Genomic DNA, 23,121 nt, shown 5'->3' with positions numbered 1-23,121 from the left:
GGAATCCTGAGAGAATTTGGCAAAGCAAAACAAGTGACCGTTCCTGCACCGATCAGCCCTTTGAAGTGCTGGAGGTCACTGCTGCTTGTTGGCCACTTTCCATTTCTGCCTGAGACCTCATCAGTACCTTGGACCTGGTGCCCACAAAGAGCAGATGAAGTGCCCAAACCCTTGGGTAGTGGGAAATGTATGGTAGAGAGAGGCACCAAATATCCTTTGGTTCTTTGCATGATATTAGAGACTTGGTGGTACTTTTCTGCCTGAGGGCAACCTGGTAGCTTTCCAATTATTGAGAGCCTTCCAGTTTAAACAAAAAAAAAAAAAAATCCCACTGCAACATGAACACAATTACAGAATTGAAAAGCTTTTCAGCATATTTTATTTTCGCACTTAGTTTTTTTGATCCCTCAGCAGCAACAGCAAAATATTACTGTGAGACATGTTTGAGCTTTATGAAGAGTCTACTGAAAAGCTTTAACATATACACATGGGTTTTAAGAGTTTGGAGGTTTCTCCTCATTAAACAGACTTCCTGGAGGGGAAAATAGGTAAATAAATAGAAGAAATCCCTGATTTTTGCTTGCAAATATCCACTGCAGGAGAAGATAAATAGCAGTATGATTCCTGCTTTATTATTTAGTGACTATCAAGCTTACTTCTTGAGATTATCCCTTCTTAGTGTATTTGGGCTTGATTTGTCTCAATATCAGTTGAACTGTGCTGTAAGTAAAGACAACTTAGGGCTCTTCTTGATATTTAAGAGCAGTGAAGTAAAGTCAATGGTGTGGAAATAGCATTGGTGGGCAAAATCCCTGAAATCAACAGGAATACTCCAAAAAGCATTTGTGGCTTTGGCTCAAAACTGTCTCTGTGAGTTTTGGAGGAAATTTGCATGCACATCGATTTGCTCATGCAGATGTCTGCTCTGTATTCAGAATCAACAATTGCACACATCAGCCACTGTTTTCACTTGCAAATAGTTACTGTGCATATGGATTTTATAGGAGCTTTATGGAAACAGACCCTGTAATAACAGCCAACAGTATCTCCTGTTTCAGTGGTGTTATTCTACAATGATCGTTGCTGCCCCAGTAGCCTGAGAGCTGTCACATTTTATTTCTGAAATTGCAGGTTTGTGTATTATTTAACAGTAATACACATCACAAACAGTGGTTCAGTGATGAACGTGGTGTATGAGCCTAAAAGCCTAATGTCTGCCTGTGTTTAATAATGCTTAAGTTCAGTCATGTGAAAAACATAAGATGGAACCTGAGATGTAACCCAGGCTCTCAAGTCAGCCAAACACACCGGGTATCAGCAGCAGGACTTCATGGCCACTGCAGTGAGACAGGGCTCAGCCCATTTAGGGGATCATAATTCCCTTTAGGAGCAGCCTCTCTCATCATTAGAGGAGTCAAGGGGCATCAACTCCACCTTTTGTCTGGGGATGAGCCAAACTATATTAATTTCCTCTGATAGGCCTCTTTGTATAAAATGCTTTACTAAGAGCACCAGATATTTCTACAGGAGCCTGGAACTTTCTTCTGCTAGAATGTGGGAAGTAGAAGGGGCTAGACCAAGTAAGGAGGAACAAAAATGAAACTTTACTCTGGTGTGACCTTTTGTTTTCCTTCACTGCAATTTAGGAAGCTGATTCTTGCAAAAATTATAGTCAGGTTTTTTTGGCATTGCCACTTGGAAGACAAATTTTGCCATGCTGGTAGTGGGAGTCCCACACCACTGGCAGATCATTACAAACACAGGGGAATCCTCCTGAATCAGTCTCCCCTCAGGTCCCCCCAGTCCTGCTGGGAATTTGCTGTTTGTGACAGCCAGCTCAGCTGGGATGCCCTCGCTGCCCCTGACACAGCTGACACAGCTGTGCTGAGGAGGGGAGGAACTGTTTCCATGCAGGCTGGATCTGGTGGCACCAGTGAGCAGGCCTGGCTTGCAGCACGAGGTGGGAGCCAAGCCACAGTGGCACCCCAGTCGTTTACAAACACATTGAGCTTGGGTTCAAACCCATAAACATAAAACAAAGCTGTGTTTTTTCAGGATCAGCTCACAGCTGCAAAGGCTGACTCTGCCCGAGCAGCAGGCAGCCATCACATTTGTCTTTGTCTGTGCAATGCCTTCTATCCCTGGATCAGAACAAAGAGGGGCTTTATCTCTCATGGACTCCCTCTGCTAGCTGGGAGCACCAAGCCTGGGCTGCATTTGTCACCCAGGCTGGCAGGAAGCACATGGATAGAGGTGTTCTGCCTTGGTGCAGGCAGGCATGTGCTGCTGACAGGACTGGAGACAAAGCTAAGGGCTGCTCTGACTCTGCATCCTCTCTGCACGTGGCACTTAATGACACAACTGTAGGAATTTGGTTTTATTATGTAGAATAGAGGGGGTTATTCAATTTCATAATATTTGGATTGGCTGTCTGTGTTGCCCTGATTTTTTAAGATTTTCTAAGACCTCTGATGTTTACATTCTTGTAGCAAACTTTCTCACACGCTTTCTGTAAATAACTCATTGTTTTGCATTCCTTCATGGAGGAGGAGAAAGTTGATGGACTGTTGGTTTGTCCAGTGTCATTGCAGAGGTGGCACTGTCACCCTCCAATCCACTGTCACTCTTGGAACACTATAAATGTTGGAGTCAGAAAATAAACTTCCCTTTTTTTCTTCACCTTGAGAACAGCAGTAGTGCACTTGTGTCCTTTCGTGTCCTATAGCGACATGTCTGTGTCTATTTAACATCCTGGGCAAAGACTGGAAATCCTTTAGCTCATCAGGTCTAGCCTTCAACTGGCAGAAAGGTGGTGGTTGCTCCATGGTGCAGAAGCAGTTGGAGGAGCTGCTTGGTTCCTTTTCCACACATGATGTGGTCTGTCCAAAGGAATGATGTGGTCTGTCCCAAAAAGGCTTTGAGGTTTCCTGCTGTGAGTTCCTTCAATGCATGCAGTTGGCCCCACATGGAAAGCAGCTCAATTCTCCTGTGAAATGGAGGCAGATAAGACAGAGAAGGAGATAACTTCAAACAACATTATAACTGCCACAAGACAGATGCCAGTGCAGCACAGGAGATGCTCCTGAGGGAAAGAAAAGCTCTTGGCTTGCAGATTCTGCCTCCAATCCATAAAGGCTGCAGCACAGCAGCAATGGCCCTGATCCCAGTTTGTGCTGGGAATGGGGAGCACAGCGTGTAGCCATGATATTTTCTGAAAAATCCTTTCCTTAGGATTTTTTCTCCTGAGAAGCTGAGAGGCCTTACATTACAAAATGTAACCAATGATTATCTGCTGCTGTGGAATGCAGCAGGTGGATCTGTGATTGGTCTCATGTGGTTGTTTCTAATCAATGGCCAATCACAGTCAGCTGGCTCAGACTCTCTGTCTGAGCCTCAAGCCTTGTTATCATTATATTTTTTCTATTCTTAGCCAGCCTTCTGATGAAATCTTTCTTCTATTCTTTTAGTATAGTTTTAATATAATATATATCATAAAATAATAAATCAAGCCTTCTGAAACATGGAGTCAGATCCTCGTCTCTTCCCTCATCCTGGGACCCCTGCAAACACTGTCACAACAGGGCTGGTGGCCACTGTGGCTGAAAGGCCACCTGGTCTGTGCTGTTAATGGAGCGAGGGCATCTCTGCTGCCTCCATTGTTTTATTGGAATAAAAAGGGTCTCATCCTTACTTTCAGTTTGGAAAATATCTGGCAGCTGTTGGTAGAAAGGTGTTGGGTCTTTCCTTTCAATTATCCCCCGTAATTTCATGTAAAATTGTAAGATAAGTAAAAAAAAAACAAAAAAAAAACCAAGGAAACTTGATGCAGAAATTGCTGCAAGCATCAAGGGTGCCTGATAAATGAATAGGCATCACTGAGAGTGATCATGCATCCTGACAGAGTGAACAGGTATCCTGGTGGTGTTACTGAGTTTAATAAGTGCTGTGTTAATCTTTGGTCTTTCTTTGGGAAAGTTTTATATTTCAGCTTTTTTTTTTTTGCTCGCAATAGCAATTAGAAGAAAACCTAAGTGCCAAGGTCAGGTAACTGCCTTTAATTCCAAAAACACTCAAACTCAGATGAAATTTCCAGTCAGATTGCACACTCAGTTCAGATAAATAGTGTCTCCTTATCAGTGTCTTCTGTCTCTAATATTTTTCATTCCCTAATGCATCAACAATTGAGTGTGAAATACCTATCACAACAGTCTTAGTCTGAAAACACTTTACAGGATATTCTCATCTCTTTGAAGTACATATTGCTAATGGAAGCTCTAAGGGGTAAAATATTTAAAAGAATGGGAAAACTCCTTAGCAGTTCCATTTTGCCATTAATTCAAAATTACCAGTAGTTTGATGGATACAAGGATAAGGACATCCTGGATCTCCAAGATATAGTCCTATCTAAAACTAAGGATAGCACTGGACTGTTAAGACTGATCTTAATTACATTCTGAGCCCTTCCTAATAGAAGTTTGAGCAAACTCACTTTCCCATAGAAAACACTGTGATCATATCAGCAAACACCATGTAGTGGATGGGAAGCCAGCAAAATGAGGCAAAGATCATTTTTCCTCCACATCCTGTACATTATCTGTCCCTTTAGTAGAACTGAACAGAACATTTCGAGCCATGAAAACTGCAAAACAAACCTTGGAAATACTTATGTGTGTTAGTGGCTCCTCTTGATGTAGGAAATCACATTAAGGACTGTCAGAAAGATAATTACCACAAAAAAGTACCTCTGCTGTCTTTCTACATCTGTGTTTTGTTCAGTAGCATTTGAGTGAGGTTTCTTTCCCTCCCATTGTGAAATCTTTCTATGGTCTGAATAAAAGAAGAAATTAAATTGTAAGAAAGTGTGGAGGTTATGTTGAAAGCTTTGTAATGTGAAAATTTCTATCACAAAACAAGTGTCTCCAATGTGATATAAAAGCTCCAAGCATCTTTATGCCCCTTGCATCTGCATTGTACTTGCAGATATTTACCTTATTTGTCCTTCAAAAGCATCCAAGAATTAAGCTCAAATCCTGCTTTGTCTCTCTCCCTTTTTTTCCCCATTGAACAGTGATATTTTGCAGTGTTTCATATATTCTGAATAGTAGATATCATTCAAGTCCTGAAAATCTAGAAAAACCTTTATTCCTTCCATTCCATATCTTGGATACCTTCATCATCTCTAGATAGACATTTTATACTCAGCATGTTATTAATTGCACTGCCATCTATAGGGGGATAATTTAAAGAGGTTTTCTTCTACTAAGTTTGAGAATATCTATGAGTTTTAAATATTATTTGCTGGGATTAATTTGAACAGTGCACTGGGTTGCCATATGTGCTCAGTTTGTTTCCAGTATAAAATGCTACTTTTTTTAAGGTGAAGTTTTTGGATTGATTTCATTGTGTCAAATAATAGATGATGACAATATTATAGGAGTGTGTCTATATAATGACATTAAATTGCAAGTCTTTACTTTCTTTTGACTTCATGAAATAGTGCAGTATCTGTTTCTAATGGAGTAAAAGAAGTAATCTTAAACCATTGTTTTTCTTGTATATTTGCTATTTTTTTGTAAAACTATAAGCTTTTAAAAAGTCTTTTTTGCCACAAATGTAGTAGAAAAATGTTGGAATTGTCTGTGCTTTTGACAGTAATGTTTTCATATAACTGCAGTGTGAGTTGTCAGCCAGTTTTGTCCAAAACCCAGCAAAAGACAGAAATTAGATTCTGTTATATGAAAAATAATTTTACTTACACCTGTAGTGATTTTCAACAGCTCAAGTTGTATCTAAATCTTAGACATTTTGGTTCAGTTTTTAAAAATCTTAAAAACACAGGGGCACTCAAGATATAAATTTCTATTTCTTAAGCTTTTAGAGATTGTTTTCCTTTGGCTTCCAGTCTGTTTCCAGTTTAGTAAAACTAATGGGTGTGGTGGTGTTTAATATCATGTAATAAGGTAGGAATATAATATAGGAATATAATATAGGAATAGAAATAAAATATATATTTTTTGGAGTCTTTGCTTTACATATTGTCAGGTGGCCACTCACGACAGCATTCTTGGCTTTTGAAGTTACTAGTTTATCTTAAAAAATTGTAAGAAACAGTAGGTGTTTCTAGGTTTAGGTTAGAAACTGAAATATTCATAAATAAGGCAGAGTATCATGCAAGAAGTTTAGAGAATTTGCCTTGAGCTGGAGACACATTCAGTGTGGCTGAATATATTTGTGTGATGTCAAAGAAAGACTCTGGAAATTCTTCAGGGATAATTTGTATGAGGTGCGGTTTTTGTGTCCAGTCAAGGTCATTGGCTTCCTGGGACTAAAACGTGTGAAAGCATGGAGCAAAAAGGGTACAACCCATGGCCCAAAGAGCTCCAATTTAAATCTCTCCACAGGGATGGAGTGCATTGGCTGTTGTGTAACAGGGTGGGAAGGTGAAGCAGTGAAGTGAAGCAAAGCAGTGGCTCAGAAAACCATGTATTTTAATAGCTCTTCTCAACTTGTGAATATCAAAATTACAAAGGTTTCCTCTCAAAGTAAAGCTCTAAAATGTTCATTTGAAGTCTCTCTGCTCAGGCTTTGTCCCCCTTATGGTTTTTGCATAGCACTCAGAGGCAGAAGTAAATTTAGGGTAGGGGATGTAAAAAAAAGATCTGGAGTTCAATACTTATTAAAATATTCATTAATGTGTGAGAAAATCCTCTCTGTTTTGAATTTTCAACTGATGCTAAAATAGAAGTCAGGGCTGTCTCTGTATAAACAGGGAACTAAATGCCTTTCAACAGGTAAAATAACAAAAATAAGATTAACTTAATTATGCAAGGAAATGTACTTTGGATTCTACTATCACAAGATGTGCTGCATAAATTCATGTCCCAGGGGACAAGAACTTCTGCAGTTTGTCATTTGGAAGTTACAGAAGAGAAAAAAAAAAAAAAAAGAAAAAAGAAAAGAGACCTGGACATATTTTTGGTTTACTGTGGCTGTGACCCATACATTTGCCACTGCCAAGAGAAAACCAGTGCACTTTTCATTTTTTGTTTATGTTTATTTATGTTTTCTGGCATAATAATAATAATCCAGAAAAACCCTGTAAAAGGCATTGATATGCTTTCATTTAGAGCAGTGCTAACAGTCCTCTTGAAACTATATACATCCCTTTATTAGCCTGGATAACAAAAACTACTAGGAAGGAAAGTATCTCTGTTAAAGACATGTTCAAATAGCTTTGCTAAGCTTGTTTAGATAAACAAAATTAAAGTCAAGTGTCACCATGATATTTTCTGAAAAATCCTCTTTGCCCCAGATCTTCTCCTGGGAAGCTGAGAAGCCTCAGAAAAGAATGAAAACAATAATTATGTGATTGCTTGGGAATGTGGTCTGGAGATCATTTCTCAACAGGTGAATGTTTGATTGGATCCATGTGAATTGTTTTTAATTAATGACCAATCACCATCAGCTGTGTCAGACTCTGAGTCACTCATGAGCTTTCAAGATCATTCTTTTTTAGCCTTCTGATGTGTCCCTTCTCTTTCTTTAGTATAGTCTTAGTATATAATTAATATAATATCATAATATAATAAATCAGCCTTCTGAGAACATGGAGTTGAATTCTCATCTCTCCCCTCATCCTGGGAACCCTCACAACACCACAGTCAAGGAACTATAAGCAAATCTTTCACTTACATCAGTGAAGAAAATACCAAGATAAGGCAATGAGTATTTGGGTTGAAATACTGGTACTGAAATAAATTTAATAAATTGAACTTGATTTTGGCAAAAAGCTTCTGACTGCCCAAAGAGAAAAAGTCTTAAAAAAAAGAAAGAAAAGGGTAAAAATGAATCCTACACAGACTCATGAAGGTGGTAGTGGCTTTACACCTGTGCTGCATGGGGTGTTTGTGTTGTAGGCTGTGGTGCATCTCATTCCTGACCTAGATGGTGCTGAGGAGAGCAGAATGTTTTCCCACATTGCTGGGCATGGCTTTGTGGCATCTTTGGGCACAAATCTTGCCCTGTACCTGTGTGTGAGGCACGTAGCCCTCCCCAGGAGCAGGCTGAGGTGGAGACAGTATGGAACAGGCACAGGGGACACAGCAAATCTTTCTGCTGGCCTGAACTCACATTTTTCTGTCCCTCTCTCCTTTGCCTTTAGCAGAGCCAATAGCCTGGGGCAGAGCAGTTTCACAGCAGACTGTGGCTGCATTTGAAAATTGTGTGCCAAGTCCCATTTGGGTGAAGTGAAAGAATTAAAGATGACCTGAAGTTGCCCATAATTACTTGTGGTTTTTTTTGACTCTGGAGATTCTATATGACGAAGAAAAGCACAAACAGCAAAGCACAAATCCAGCTGTTTCTCCCAAATCTGCTGCTGGTATTTAATTGGTAACATCTAGCTCTTTTTTTCCTTATCATCCTTGGTGTTATCCCCACGTTTCACAGGCATTTATACCAATCCAACTCAAATTATATGTATTTAGCAAACAGCTTGTCTTTTAGTGAAATGGGAAGACATAAAAGAACACTGAGACTCGCCTGCTTATTCAAAATGCCTTGGGTATATATATATATATTTTTGTTGTTGTTGTTGTTGTTGTTGTTGTTGTTGTTGTTGTTGTTGTTGTTGTTGTTGAGAGTCCAACAGGTCTGTCTGTAATGGATTGACCTTCCTTTGACAACAATGGCGCAGCTTCCCAGCTGCAAAACCCTGCAAAACAGCTGCTACAAGGAGAAATCAGAAGCAGCTGGCTGGCCTGTGGAACCACATCAGGCATGTCATGATAATGTCCTTCCTGGAATGAGGAGTGAAGTGGCCCTGGTGGCTGTAGGGGCATTTGCCAAGTCAAACATCATTTACCTGCCCCACACTGACATCACAGAAAAGAGCCGGGGCTGCTTTCAGGCAATTTTATTTCCACAGAACCATTAGACAGGAGACCCTGATTCATCACAGGCAACAGAAATACCACAATTACACAATTATCTGGTGATTTAAAAATTAAGCTGTTTAAATGTGAAGGCATTATACCAATGAGATGCATTTAATCACACATGGAACCAGGCTCCCCCCAAGCCTTTAGTTAGCAGCGCTCACTGCAGCGTGGGCTTTGCTTTGTGACAGGGTCACACTTCTCTCACCCTTCCATTCAGAAAATGACTGTGCTTGCCCATGAATTGTTGTAATCAGCACCACTTAGAAATGAGATGATGTGCTTTAATGGTGCAGAAAGAATGATCAGCCCCCAAAGCTGAACTTTAGACTTATTTTCCACAAACACCTTTGAATAATCAAGCAGTGACCATGCAGAGCACACTGTGCTGATGAATCCTGCACAGGCTTGGCTCTTCCTTGAACCTGGAACAAAAATGCACTGGCTCAAAATTGGAACTGGGAAATTCACAACAAACAAATTGTGTTCTACATGGTATAAACACCACAGGTCTGGTTACCTGCACCAGGCTAACATCTTATTAGCGTTGCTTTTATTAATATTATATATTATTTACAAATGTAATGATTAAACATTGTACAATTATATCTGTAGAAATGTAATGACTGTTACTATTAATCACCATCAGATTTTATGGAAATGTAATGGTCTCTGTGTGTTCCTATTAATTAGCATTAATTACTGCTACATTTAATAGAACTGCAATAATTTTTGTTTGTTACTACTATACAGTCTTAATTATTGTTGTACTATCATAGTTGTTACATTGTATGAAATGTAATTGAATTTGTTACTATTATTTACCGTTACATTTTATGGAATTGCAATGGGTTTTTGTTTGTTGCTATTAATTAGTAATAACTACTTACATATTTCATAGAAAAAATACTATTTCAATACCAAAATGGTTATATTTTATGTAAATGCAATTACTGTTGATTGTTATTAATCATGTTAAATTATTAGTATTAGAATGATCTTATTGCTAATAATCTCCTGTGATTTTGATGTGCGTTCATTTTGAGGCCTTAGGCAGTGGCCTCCCATCAGTTTCCCCTGGTAAATCCAGTGGTACCTTCCCAAAGTCTCCTCAGCAAAGGTGACTTTGCTCTCAAAGTCCCTTCCAGCAGTGAGAGATGTGAGTTTGGTGTTGGTGTCCCCTCCCAGAAAAGATTCTTTTCTTGATGTATGAACCATGGCCTTGAAATATTTCTTGCTCTTTTGTGCTCAGTTTTACTGAGAAAGCAAAACCAAAAATATTCAGGTTGGCCAGAAAACTGAAGCTTTTATAGCCTGCTACTCACCAGAATTTTCTGGTAGCTGCCTTATGTCCTCTCTCACACTGATTTGTTTTAATCATTAAATAGAAGTGATATTTTCTTTGGAGCTGGGGATATTTTTCTTCTCTCTGTGAGACAGGTTTGTGAAGAGAGTTAATATCTTTTATTAAAGAAACTGATAAAGTTAGAACAAAAAGAAGAATTGACCTTTCAGGCATACAAGCTGGCAGTAGTAACATTTTTATTGCATGTGCTTTTGTGAAGAAGGCCTAAAAGTGAGAGAGAGCCTCTGGAAAGTACTATAAACATGGATAAGAATGCCTAATTCAAATAACATTTCTCATATCTAGGCTGCCACTCAAGAGTCTCCTTAGACTATGGATCCTTTTACAGGAAAGAAAACTGATTATCACTTCACAATAGTTAGAAATTCACTGCAAGACATAATATTACAGTGGTATTTAGTACAAAACTAACTTTTTTATTATTACTTTTATTATTTTATCTAAAAATGTCATTGTTACTTTTCCCTAATGCTTTTATGCTCACAAATATCAACTACAGAACCAGAGCAGTGTGTTCTATCTGACTGTAATCTCCCTCTTCCAGGGCTCCTCCTGTTTCAAAGCCTTGTGCATTTTGGGCTCTCTGATCCATTCATGGAGCGAGAAAATGGAAGCATCAAAGATCTTTTCTCATCTGAGAAGGTAAGAGGATGAAAAGGAGGAATGGCTGAGCAATAACAGCTTCTGAAAAAGTGTGATAAAGCTGTAAATGATTTGAAAATTTTAAGGCTGCCTTAGTGCAATAAAACTTAGAGCATCACTTGCTGTGGGTGACACCATCATATTAATAATGCCTTGCTAGGAACTGCCTCATCATCCTCATTATTGGTCAGTGATGTCAGCAGTCCTAAGTCCAGGTGTGGGTTTGGCCCCACCTTAGCACAAGAGAGGGTGCTGTGTGAAGGACTGCATTGCTTTTGCAAAGGAGCCTTGGCTCTTTGTTGCCATGGAAAGAAAGACAAAGCACTGTTGAAAAGAAATGGTTTGAATAAAGTACACAAATGGCAAAAGAAAAATGGAAAAGAAATATCCATGTATGTTTATTTAACTTAAAGACAGAATATTATTAATAAAGTGACAGAGCAGGAGAAATACACAGTTTATGAGACAGCACTTCACATTTCTCTTGAGCTGTGTTTGCTTTCAGTCTCAGCCACCTTCTCTTCCAAGCCAGCTCCTTTCCTCAGCTAGAACTGTATTGTGCACGATATATTGTTTCCTTTTTTTCTGAAAATCACTTTAAACTGAACATTAGAGCAGAAGGGCTTTTTTTCCCTACCCCCTACATCCATTGCATTTGTTCCAGCCCACATGAGCACAGACCATTAAAACAGAAATGGCTAAAGAGGCACAGAGCAGACCCACCAGGGTATAAGGCTGTGTCTTAGATTCTCTCCAGGGGAGAAGACCTGTGCCAGCCCTCAGCTATTTTCTTATTAATCCCCTTTTTGTGTTCACCATTTAATTCCAGGTAATCCCAGGCAGAGTTTTCATCCTGGGGCTTTGCTTTCTTTCTGTGTGCAGAGGACCTTGGCTAGGTTACATGAAATCATGTGGCTAGAGGAGAAATTACTGATTCCTTTCTATGCACACCTGCCTTGAGTTATAAGTAATAAAAGCAATTACAAGTTATGAACCCAGAGGATTCCTGTATAAATCAGACACTTTTACAACTACCACACCCAGTTACCCAAGAGACAAGGGTTTTATGATATGGCACTACCAAGTATGTTTAGCTTTATGAAACAGCCAAATGCTCTCATTTTTTACTCACATGGACTTGGCAGTACAAGGTGCTCTAATATAGGAGCAACATCAGGACTTACTCATCCTCTTCCTTCCTATTTTAAAGTCTTCATGGAGCTGCTATTATTTGTATATTGCAATGTAAAGTAGTGTCATTAAAACTTTCAGAATGAGGTCCATGTGCTGACATTTAGAAGGGCACACCTGAAGAGGGGTCCAGCTTTCCCCTGAGCTGCCAGGAGGAGCTGCAGTCCCTCCCTCTGTGAGCTCTGCTGCATTTCCTGCTCTTCCTGGGGTCCCTGCTGCTTTTCAGACACAAACCTCCTCCCAGAACACCATCACCCACACCATACCTAAGGCTGCTTCCAGGAAATCAGCTCCACAGGGAATTTTGGTAAGAGATATCCTAATGTGTTCTTTCTGTGGTGATTTCTTCTCCAAGATGGGTCAGATTTCAGCTCATTTACCATGGCATGACAAATGCTTTCTGGAGTTTGGATGTGTGGTAACTTGACTTTCAGAAGGTTTCTCTTCCTGCATTAATGGCATTACTTGTGTGCTGCCACACCCACAAGTGTTTTGTTTTTCCAAGTGTACATTAGGCATTGCCAGTTTGTTAGACAGAAAGAGAAGAGAAACAAGACAGCAATGGCCCCACTTAGTGGATGAGGATGCTAAAGTTCACCAAAGGCACAAGAAACACCCTTATTAACCCTGGCAGGATGCAGATCACACCCAGACTGATAATTGGACCATACAAGGTCCCACTAGAAATATTTTCTAAAGATAATAATTGAAATCAGACTTTTCATGCCCTAATCTGTCAGTACAAGCCTTCTGCCAAAACTCACCTGAACTCTGACCACCCACTATGGCTTCCCAATTTTGTGAGTTAGGAAATGACTGACTTAGCAAAAGGGGCCCCTGCCCAGGGCCATTCACAGTTAGAAGAAAACAGTAACTTGGCAAGAAAAGCAGGCAGTGTAACAAGAGCTGAATAACATGTAGAATTCGGACACACAGTTATAAAATAATTTTTTTTTTGATTGTTAAAGGATTTCGACACTCCAGTCATGGTCATCAGAAACCTTTAAGCTTATTTGGGTCCTTCTTCTTTCTGCTAAATAGCATGAGAGTGATAACAATGCACAACTGCTCCTGGGCTATGGACATGGATCAGCAGGAAAAAAACCAAGGAGAAAAATAAGTAAATCATTCTATACTGAAATGATTCAATAACACTGAAAAGGTAAGTGGCACATGCTTATTTTTGTCTTGGGAAGACACTATGGATGATAATGATAACCATTTTAACTGCAATAATGCTGAGAACAGGAGTAACACCCACAGAGATAAATGGCTACAGCAATCTCCCCCAATTACAGGCCAGCTGCTCTGTTCAGCACAGCTCCACAGAAGATTAAAACCACAGGCTGCAAGGTAGAAGCAAGAAATTTTAAATTTCTAAAGTGCATTGCTGACCAGTCTCACCAGCCTAAGTTTTGAAGCAGTACTTGGCAAATCTGAGTCTCCTGCAGCACAGATGGTTTGGGGATTTAATGCTTTGTTCCAAAGGGGCATGTATGAGCCCTTTTGGGGGGCTGGCAGTTTATCTTTGTTTAGAAATATAAGTAAATCACAAAAAACATGAGAGAAGTTCAAACTGTTCTATGGCAGCAGCCATAGAACAACTCCTAGGCACAAAAGGTTTTTCTTTACCATTATGTAATTTGCTGACCAAGTTCCCACCATCCACAGGAGCTGGCTTTGCCTTTTAGAATTCCCACCAGGACAGCAGTGCTTACAGAGCCAGTTGTTAATCTGAAGGACACTGGGTAGCTCCAGTCATGATATTGTTATATTGTTCCATTTGTGGCATTTTATAGTTGGTTATAGGCACTGAATTGTTCCAACCTGTAAACCACAAGCACAGACCATCCAGTCAGCCAGAGAATTCCTATCTCCTAAATGACCAGAGAAAAGGGGCATGAGTATTAGTGATTTCTACAATGAGTAACAGGGGCAGCACAAAAAAAAATTCCCTTGGCTGAGTGTTAAAGCTGGGGGATTTGTTTGAACACCTTCCTCCAGCTCCCCACATGGGCTTCCCTGGCAGCCCAGCAGGGACATGAGGTGGGAAAGAAGGGCAGGAATTCTTTTAGAGGAAACCCATTGGTAAAATGAAGAGCAGGATAATCCCAGGCCTCATTCTCACTGTAAATCAATCCCACATTCACAGCCTCTCCTGGGAACAGTAGTGAAAATGACTTAAGAAAAATCAAGTGGCACACGATGCCTGTCTATTAATTTCAGTTTAAACAGCTGTGTTCCATTTTAGCAATAGCTCCAGTTTCTAAGATAGTAATATCATTTATTAACACTCCTCTGGTACGTGTTTGTACACTTCAAGAATCTCATTTTGATGCCTCAGGTTTTAGCATTTATATGTTTCAGATTCTGTGCTGCTTTAGTGTGTAATTCTGAGCTTCATATTGGGGGATGGTGAGCAGGGAGACAAAACAATTCCTTCTCTAGCTGGGGACCAAGGACAAATGATCCAAATCTCAGGCCCAAGAGCATGAATAACGTGGACTGAAGAGAGAAAAACAAGAAGGATGGGACTGCATGGGCTGGAGCTGTAATTGGACAATTAACTCCAATATGGAAATGGAGCAGAACTTATAAAAGTGAGAGACCCTGTGACCAGGTGTCCATTTTGTGACCATTTTGGTTCATCTTGGGTACAGCCCTGGCTGGGCTCTTGTGCTGCCCAAGGTGGATCCATTGAGGCCTTTTAATAAATCCCTGCTTTATTCTTTAACTCTGCCCAGCCTCTGTTCCAGGTCAGCCTTCACAAGGCATCAATTTAACTTCAGTCCTTGCTGAATGGAATGTGTTTTAGTTAGATGGAATTTTACTAGAATTCATATAATCGCTATATTTATAACATACACTATTTTTCTACAAAAAAAAATTTTTTTTGGGGACCACAAAATCTATCTTCACTTTCATCCTCTAAGATGCACTCAAGTCCCTCAGGAAAAAAAAAAAAAAAAGTGTGTAGGATAATGGATCGCTGAAGGCAGCAGTGAATTTCCAGACATATGGATACTTTCCTGCCATCAGCTATTGACACTGACCAGCTCACAGTGTTTGTCACAGGACAACTACTGTGCACTCCCAGGAATTTCTAAGGCTGGGGAAGTTCAGCTGAACATATATTGCCAAAATGCAAATTCTCTGCTGCATGAGAATCTCAAAGCAACTGTGACAACTCAAACCAGCCAGTGAGTTTTAAGCATGAATTTCTTTCTTCACTAAGTGGATGGCCATGAGTACTGCAGCCACAGCAAATGCACCAGGTTTGATTTCAGCAGTTTTCACAGGGATGAACAATGTTGTATAAACAAGTTCTCAAAATGCTGGAGCAGAGAGAGCCATGGACACAATACCCCACAAAATGGAGACATTCATGTCAAGGTTCACAGCTCCTGGGTCCCTGCTAGTGAATCAGCACAGGCAAGGCCCAGTAAATACATAAACCCATAGCAAAGTGCTCTTCCAACTCCCTTTCAAAATAATTTTGCCTGGCTGCAGCTCTCTCTCCATGCTAGACTTCCACCACAGATCAGTGCTTTGTCATTTTGTCTCCATTTAAAGCACTGTCATTTTAAATTATATGATAGTCACAAGGAAAGTACCTGATGTGTCCAAATGATGAACCACCATCTCCTGCCAAAAACAATAAAGTGGCAACACTTATTTTCTGCTGGGTAAACCTCTTCATTTCTGTATTACACAAGACTTCTCTCAAAGCTGAAAAATGGCACGTTAGCAGCCCCAGAACATTTGCAATCTTGAGATCCTCCCCTTTCTGTGCTCAGCCAGGTCTAAAAATCTGGTGGGAGTGGAACTGCTGAAAGTTTTAATGTCAATATTTTTTTCCAGCACTGCTTCCAAGTCATTCATGGCTATTTAGCACATACCTCACAGAACTGTGCAGGGCACCATCTGCAAACGTGGTACAGATTATAGAGACTGCAAACAAACAGGTGTTTGTCTCATCATCCCACTGACCATTTGAGAGATGCCTGGAACAGCAGCAGCCCATCATCTGTGGAAGAAAATAACACCACACTGCAAACAGGCTTGGTCCCCGGGACTCCTCAAAGTGAGGAATGAGGAGCATCTGCTCCAAGAGTGGGCAAAAGGCAAGATTTTATCCCAAGCATAAGATCTGAAAAGCATACTATTGGGTCAGGCTGAAGCAAACACACAAAACCACTGAAATATTCAAGTGCTCATTAGCATAAATGCAAACTGGAGTGAAACACTTCAAAAGCTCATAGTGCCAGGGGGGTTTACAGGCATTACTACAAGATTTTGTTCCATCCAAGCATTTCTTTTATCATTATTATCTGAACATGCAACATGTCCTTGAGTTATTTTGGTTTTTTTTTTTTTTAATGTGTTAAAATGCTTTTGCTTAACATGCACTTATAAATCCTTCTACACCAGACAAGCAGAGCTTTGTTCCATGTGCTGCAGGGGGTTATTTGTGCCAAATTCCTCTGCAGCTTGTGTGGCTGCACGTGAGTGTGGTGGAAGCAGCCACTGGGAAGGCAGGATGCCCTGATCCTGTGCCAGGATCCACTCTGAACCTGGAAAATACAAATACAAACTGCCTCTGTGACTTGTTACTCTTAGGTCATATTGGCTCCTGGCCCCCTGTCCCAGGGCAGAGTTGGGTCTTCCCTGGGGACCATGACGACGAGCTCCCTTCTGTCCTAGGAGATGTAAACTCAGATTTTTGGGTGGGTAATTTTGTGAATGGCCCTTCCAGCTAGGACTGTTGAGCACAAGGAATGGTTATCCTCCATTTCTCTGTTCAATCAAGTGCACGTGAATTAGTTCAGCTACAAGAGATCATTTCAGACAAAATTCTGAACAAAAAAAAAATAAAAAAACAAATATAAAAAAATATAAAACTGCATTATAAAATGGGACCAGACTTTAAAACCACATAAAGTAAATTGCAAAATTGTGGGCATTTGTCTATCATACTATACAGTTTGGTTCCAAAAAAATCCAAGGGGATCTACTGTGAAATGATTTGCACAAGACAACTAAGAAAGCTCCTTCTAAAAAGGGAACCAGGGTAGCCATAGTATGAACTGGTTTAAGGGTTTTTTTAATGCAATTTTAACAGTTATCAGCAATTTACTTTTGCCTCAAAGAGAATGCATAAAAAGGCTTTCCCTCTAAGAGGTTTCCATATATGTAAATAGTGACCTAAATGTAAGCATATTCATGACTTTTTAAAGTTTGAATGAATTACCAAGCTTTATCTTTACATTTTCCATTTTGAAGCTATAAAAAGATATTCTGTAGTTTTTCACACTATCTCTGTGCCTGAAGATGTCTGCACAGAAGATCTCTCTGCACAGAAGCCAAATTTGAGAGATCTGGGATGAATTTTAGACAGTTCTCCAATACTGAGATTCTTTTGCATTCACACACAAATAGTGTGACACTTCAAATGCCACCAGAACTGACTGGAACAGAGCAAGAAGAAAAAAGAAATTCAAATGCAATAACTTTGGGTTTTTAATTTTTTTTTTTTTACTTAGACAACATATCATGCTTAGTACACATTTCAGATAATTAAAAAAAACACTCCTAGCCCAGAACCCCAAGCTTATGTGTTCATTTTCACTTTTTAAAAGGTAAAGAATCCCTAGTAAATATACCAAAGAGTAATAAAGTATTCAAATAAAGAATTTAACCCTCTATTGCACATATTTTCACTTTCAACATCCCCCTGTATTGTTTCCAGAAGTTAGATATGATAAGATCGAGGAACATTAAACTTGCCTTTTGTCTCTTTGAACTGCTCTGCTCATTTCATCACTTTTGAAAGATTATAGATTTCAGCAGGGTATGTCATTAGAATTTGTCCATAAATCAGAATGTGTCATGCTCTTCCCTGAAAAATTAGAGGCCCTTTCACCATCCCTCCTTTTAGCTAACAATAAACTATTCACATAACAGCAATCAAATCCCCTCTCAGCTGTCATCTTGATAAATTAAACTTGACTTCCTTCAGCTTATCAGTGAAAAGAGCTTTCTGTGGCTTTGAAAATGTCCATGTGGTGGTTTTTTCCCTGTTGTTGGATTTTTTATTTCCAAAGTGGGGATATCAAAGCGACTCTGAGCATGTCAGTAGCAGAGTATCAAGACACACATTGATTTTTGATTTTGCCATCTCTGTTAGATAGCAGAAAGGATGAATACTGCAACAGGTCTGGAAGCAAAATTCTCAGGCTGATAAATATTAAGCAGTAAAAAAGCTTGTACAGTATTACAAATTCAAAGTCCACTCAAATTTACTGTATTTTAGTGTCCTTTACCTACCTTTCTCACTTATCACCATAGTTTCTCTATCTGTGCATGAACCACTTGGTCTGGTTTACCAGAGAATTTATGAGAGTTACTGTTGAGAGGAAATAATAAAACTCAAAAGTGATGAGTATAGTAAAACATAAGTTTGAAATTGCAATTCAAGTCATGCTTGCCAGATAGTCCATTAACATTTTCTAAGCTGACAAGGTCCTGCTGCTTTTACAAAGCACTAGGATTGATTTAAAACTCTGCTGACTGAGCTGGTATTCACTACTCACTCAAACCCACTCTGGAGATATAACTGGCATGTCAGATTTAGTATCCTCAGATAAAAAACAGAGAGCAAATAGTTTTATTGTTGGTATAAGCATCACACCACTGACATTTTTCATTACAACATTACAGATTTAGCTGAGGAGAAGAATTGATGGAGGAGAATAATAACTGAATTCTTTCTTCCAGCTGAGGACCCTTGCCTTTAAAGTGTTTAAAAAAATATATATATCTGCTTAAAAATATATAAAATTAATGGGGAAAGGTCCCCAGTTTTGGTATTTAGAATGCCTTTGCAACCAGAATGGCTGGATATTAAAAGGCTTGGGGTTGGACAGTCAGTGCTGGAGGGTCAGCACAGCAGCACCAAGTGTCCCTCCACCCCCTTTTTAAGCTGCAGGGCAAAGCCTCTCTTGCTGTAAGTTATCTCCAGGTGTTTACCAGCCATCAACCTCAGAGTGGCTGTAATTCCTCAGCCTGTAATTAGCAGTGGTGACTAAACCTGATGCAGGCACCATCCTGTCAGCTGTCTGGGATTCCAGATGCAAGGCACCTCTCCCTCTCTCCAGTCATGACAATTCATTAGTTCTGCTGTTTGAGAGCAGCTGTACCATTTGCAAGGTAATTTATTCAGATTCCCTCAGAATTATTGCTGAAACGTGGGAAGATGAGGGATTTGATGAGGCTGTGTATTTACTGTCAGAGAGCACAGGTTGGATCTGTGGTCAGAAGTGATGGGAGATTATGTTTCATGAGGAAAAGCACCCTTTTTAAGGCAAAAAGTTTACTCAAGTCCATGAGGCAAAGGACAAAATGCTTCAGCATGTCAGTCATGTCTCACAGTGTTATTCACAAAACACCCCTAAAATTGTACACGTGAAGGTCATTAAAATTTTCCCTTTCTGTCACAGCTTATTGAAGCATTCTTCTGAAAAGCCTCTGATTTAGTCAAAGCTGATCAAAGTATGAGAACATACAAAATGCTCAGCTTGATTAGTCAGCAGGGTGAGACAAGTAAAATTCAACAGACTTAATTGCCAAGCTAAAATGGAGGGGATTTAGAACTTAGGGATTTAAGTTGTGCTCAGAGAATAACATCAATGTGTGTTTTCTGAAAAGACCTGGAACAAACCCACAACACTTGGAAAACTCAGGGTAAAACTTGTGTCTCTCTCTAGCCCCAGTGATAACACCCACCACCCCTGCACATGGCAGAGCTTGGGGAGGAACTTTCATTTTACTTCCCATCAATACTACACCAGCAGAGCAGTCACACCAAGCTGGACCCAAAGCCAGTCTGTAACTTCAATAAAACATCTCACTTTTGTTTCACTGGAATAATATTTGCCATATTTCTTCCATATATACATGGATATAACCACGGCCCCCACGACTGACTGGAACTGAGGATGCTCAGCTGCTTATGGTGCCAAATTTTCCTGTGGATTTGACTTAGCCTTTCACCCAGCTTTAGCATTCAAATATATCCACATGTTGAGTACACTGATATGTTTCCAGCAATGAAATGTCAAAAACACTGACAACCTCTTCATGGTCTTAAATCCAATATCCTGTGGCCTCGCTGACTTCTGGATTTTAATTTGCTATCCCAGTGCACAGTAATTTCAGGTTATCTCTGTCACACTCTTAAGCACATCTCAAGATGAAATTTTGGCAGGTTGTCATGTTTGTTAAGAACAGGTGCTCTGACTTTTTGCAGCTGTTTTTTTTTTCCCTCTCTGTTCTTTGAAACTGGGCTCTGTGTGTGTGTGAACCATCTCTGACCATCTGAATATGTAGATCTTTTAATCCCCATTTTCATACGTACATGCACAGACATTAATTTTAATCAGGGAAAGCTAAGATGAAATACCAATAAAAGAGGAGTTGTTAGGCATGACATTTCATTTATGGATGTAGCTGAGAAGATTAATGTCTGAGCCAGCAGCCTGTCCATTACCACCTTCCACTGCTGAGGAGCAACATCGTGTGCAACAACTGAGCACGAGAAATTCTCACTTGCCACATCATTCTCTTGCCCTCAATTTGTCTGTGCAACACTGTTAATTAAACCATGAAGACCAGATCCTTTTCAGTGAGGAATTCTGCATGATCCCTTTTCAGGGCACATCAGTCCGTGTACATGTGTCTATTTTCTCTTGATTAATATTTTAAATTTCTATAATGTGTGACTTACCTGAAGGAAGGTCAGCTCCCCAGGACTCTGCTCACTGAAAGAAAAAGTCAAAGCAAAGGAATGCACCTGTAAGCTGGATTCAACTAAAAGATTGAACTAATTCCCTTTGAGTACTTTATGTGGTTTTAAAGTCTGGTCCCATTTTATAATGCAGTTTTATATATTTTTATAATGGAGTTTTCCCCTCATAATACAGAAAGCTACTTTTGGCTGGATACACTGAGAAAATTATAAACTCATTCTTAACCACTAGTTCACCTGGCCCAGTAGCAAGAACAGAATTGAGAAACAAATGCTAAGAGTGAAAACAAAGTGGATTTTACAGAAAATACTGCATGGATAGCTTAGATAAGAAATGCTTTTACAAATAATTACCCATCATCTAGAAAGAGTATGGAATAACACAGCAGAGGCTTTGAATGGAACCAGTTATAGCTGAAACACCTTCCTTCAAAGCAGCTCTCCTCTTTGAAACCATTCTGTTAAATTCCATAAGGATGGCTGTAGCCAGAGAGCCCAGAAGTTCTGATTAAAAACCAGCATGGCAATGAGGAAATGTCTTAGCAGGAGCTCCATCTGCTCTTGTAAGGCCTTAACATGTGTACAGGTTGGAAAAAGTCAGAAAAACAAACTAGCAGACTGGGTAGAGAACAACTCTATGCCTCCCCACCCCTCCACACTCAGCACCAAAAAAATAAATCTATTTAAGTAGCAGGAGAAGAGAAAAAGAAAAATTAGAGGAATCACACAGAATCATAGAATACTTTGATTGGAAGGGACCTTAAAGCTCATTCAATTCCAATCTCCTGCCGTGGGCAGGGAGACCTTCCACTAGACCAGGTTACTCAAATTTCTATTCAGGGTGGCCTTGAACACTTGCAAGAACTCACAAATTCTCTGGGCAACCTGTGCCAGTGCCCCACCACCCTCTGAATAAAGAATTTCTTCCTAATATCTAATGTGAACCTGTCCTTTCTCATTTTAAAGCCATTACTCCTTGTAGGAGAAGGGAGAATATTGGTGAAAGTATAAGCAGATTTGTTTCCAGACACCATTTCCAGAATGATTATTCTACAACTGAGTCAGGAAATGATCCTTAGTGACTTGGGTCCCTTTTATTCTCCAAACTCTCTATTCACACTGCTAAATTAATTTCTTGCTTCTAATAGGAAATGAGAAAATATACTTTCTAGGGGAAAAATAATTATGTATCAAGTACAACACTTAGAAATGAAGAAAAATCCATTTTATTTTAATGTCTTTTAAACGGAGTGATATCTTTGAATTTTACCTCAGGTGAGCACTTTAACAGATTTAAAAGCAAAAAAAAAGGCATTGCCTAAGTTACCTAGCACTAGGGATATCTCTAAGAAAAGGATTTATTTCCACACCAGATTAGAGGGAAAACAAAGGCTAAGCAGATTATGGCATGACACCTATGGGGGTGAAAAAGGGAATATTAAAAAAAGATTGTATTTTATCCCATGAATGTAAATAGATTCTCATAGCAATAGTTTTGATGCTGACTTATGTTTAAAAAAGAAAATCCTGCTGTAAGTGCAGAGATCAAGGGTATTTTTTATCACCTCAGAGAAGGAATTCCTTGCATGTCCTGGGTGATCTCCAGAACAGCAACCACGCACCAGCACAGGGAGTGTTATCCCAATAATCTGAGCTTCTCCACAATTTCACATCTGCATCATGTATACAACAAGATTATTGTATTAATAACTCAAATTATTACATCAAATCCATGATTTGCATCATTTATTAGATGTTTTGAAATCCTGAGGGGTTAGATATGTTCAGTCACTGTCATGGACTTCATCCCTTATCTGTGGATACTGTTCAAAAGCCAGTGAGAAAATCCACAGAAAATCCAACAGATTTGTTTGCTCTACTCAGCAAGGAGTAAAAAGGCCACCCCTGCTTTTATCAAATGCTGCCTTTATTTCTAGCAATGTTTTGTGTATTTTGAGTACCTAAGTACTTCACTAAACACTTTTCTACCATCCATCATGGATCAATATCTCCAAACTTCTTGACACCCTTTCCATTTTTCAGAAGGGGGAGCTTCACACTGAGCTAGCTTGACTTGGGAAAGTGTTACTACAGAAAATCACTGGAGATGATTTTGTTGGCAGTGAAAAATAGGTTTCCTGAGCTTCCCTCTTTGAGGAAAGGCACTGGCTGCCACCAGC

General features: G+C 39.6%; 2 long non-coding RNA genes across 3 annotated transcripts in view; both read right to left on the bottom strand.

Annotated features, from left to right (window-relative positions):
* Positions 1–348: 348 nt before the first annotated feature.
* The window catches only part of LOC118689135 (uncharacterized), a 54,768-nt gene continuing 31,995 nt past the window's right edge, over positions 349–23,121 (bottom strand). For both annotated transcript variants that reach the window (XR_004980562.2, XR_004980561.2), the window contains one exon: positions 349–2,986. This is a non-coding gene — a long non-coding RNA (uncharacterized LOC118689135). The remainder of the gene's footprint in view (positions 2,987–23,121) is intronic.
* Positions 9,299–14,667, bottom strand: LOC118689134 (uncharacterized). Its single transcript, XR_004980560.2, has 3 exons — positions 13,768–14,667; positions 10,262–10,365; positions 9,299–9,361 (listed from the first exon to the last, which is right to left on the bottom strand). It is a non-coding gene; the product is annotated as an uncharacterized LOC118689134 (long non-coding RNA).

The sequence above is a fragment of the Molothrus ater genome, chromosome 7 (assembly GCF_012460135.2).
Source record: "Molothrus ater isolate BHLD 08-10-18 breed brown headed cowbird chromosome 7, BPBGC_Mater_1.1, whole genome shotgun sequence".
Classification (NCBI taxonomy): domain Eukaryota; kingdom Metazoa; phylum Chordata; class Aves; order Passeriformes; family Icteridae; genus Molothrus; species Molothrus ater.
This window is presented reverse-complemented; position numbering and strand designations above follow the sequence as displayed.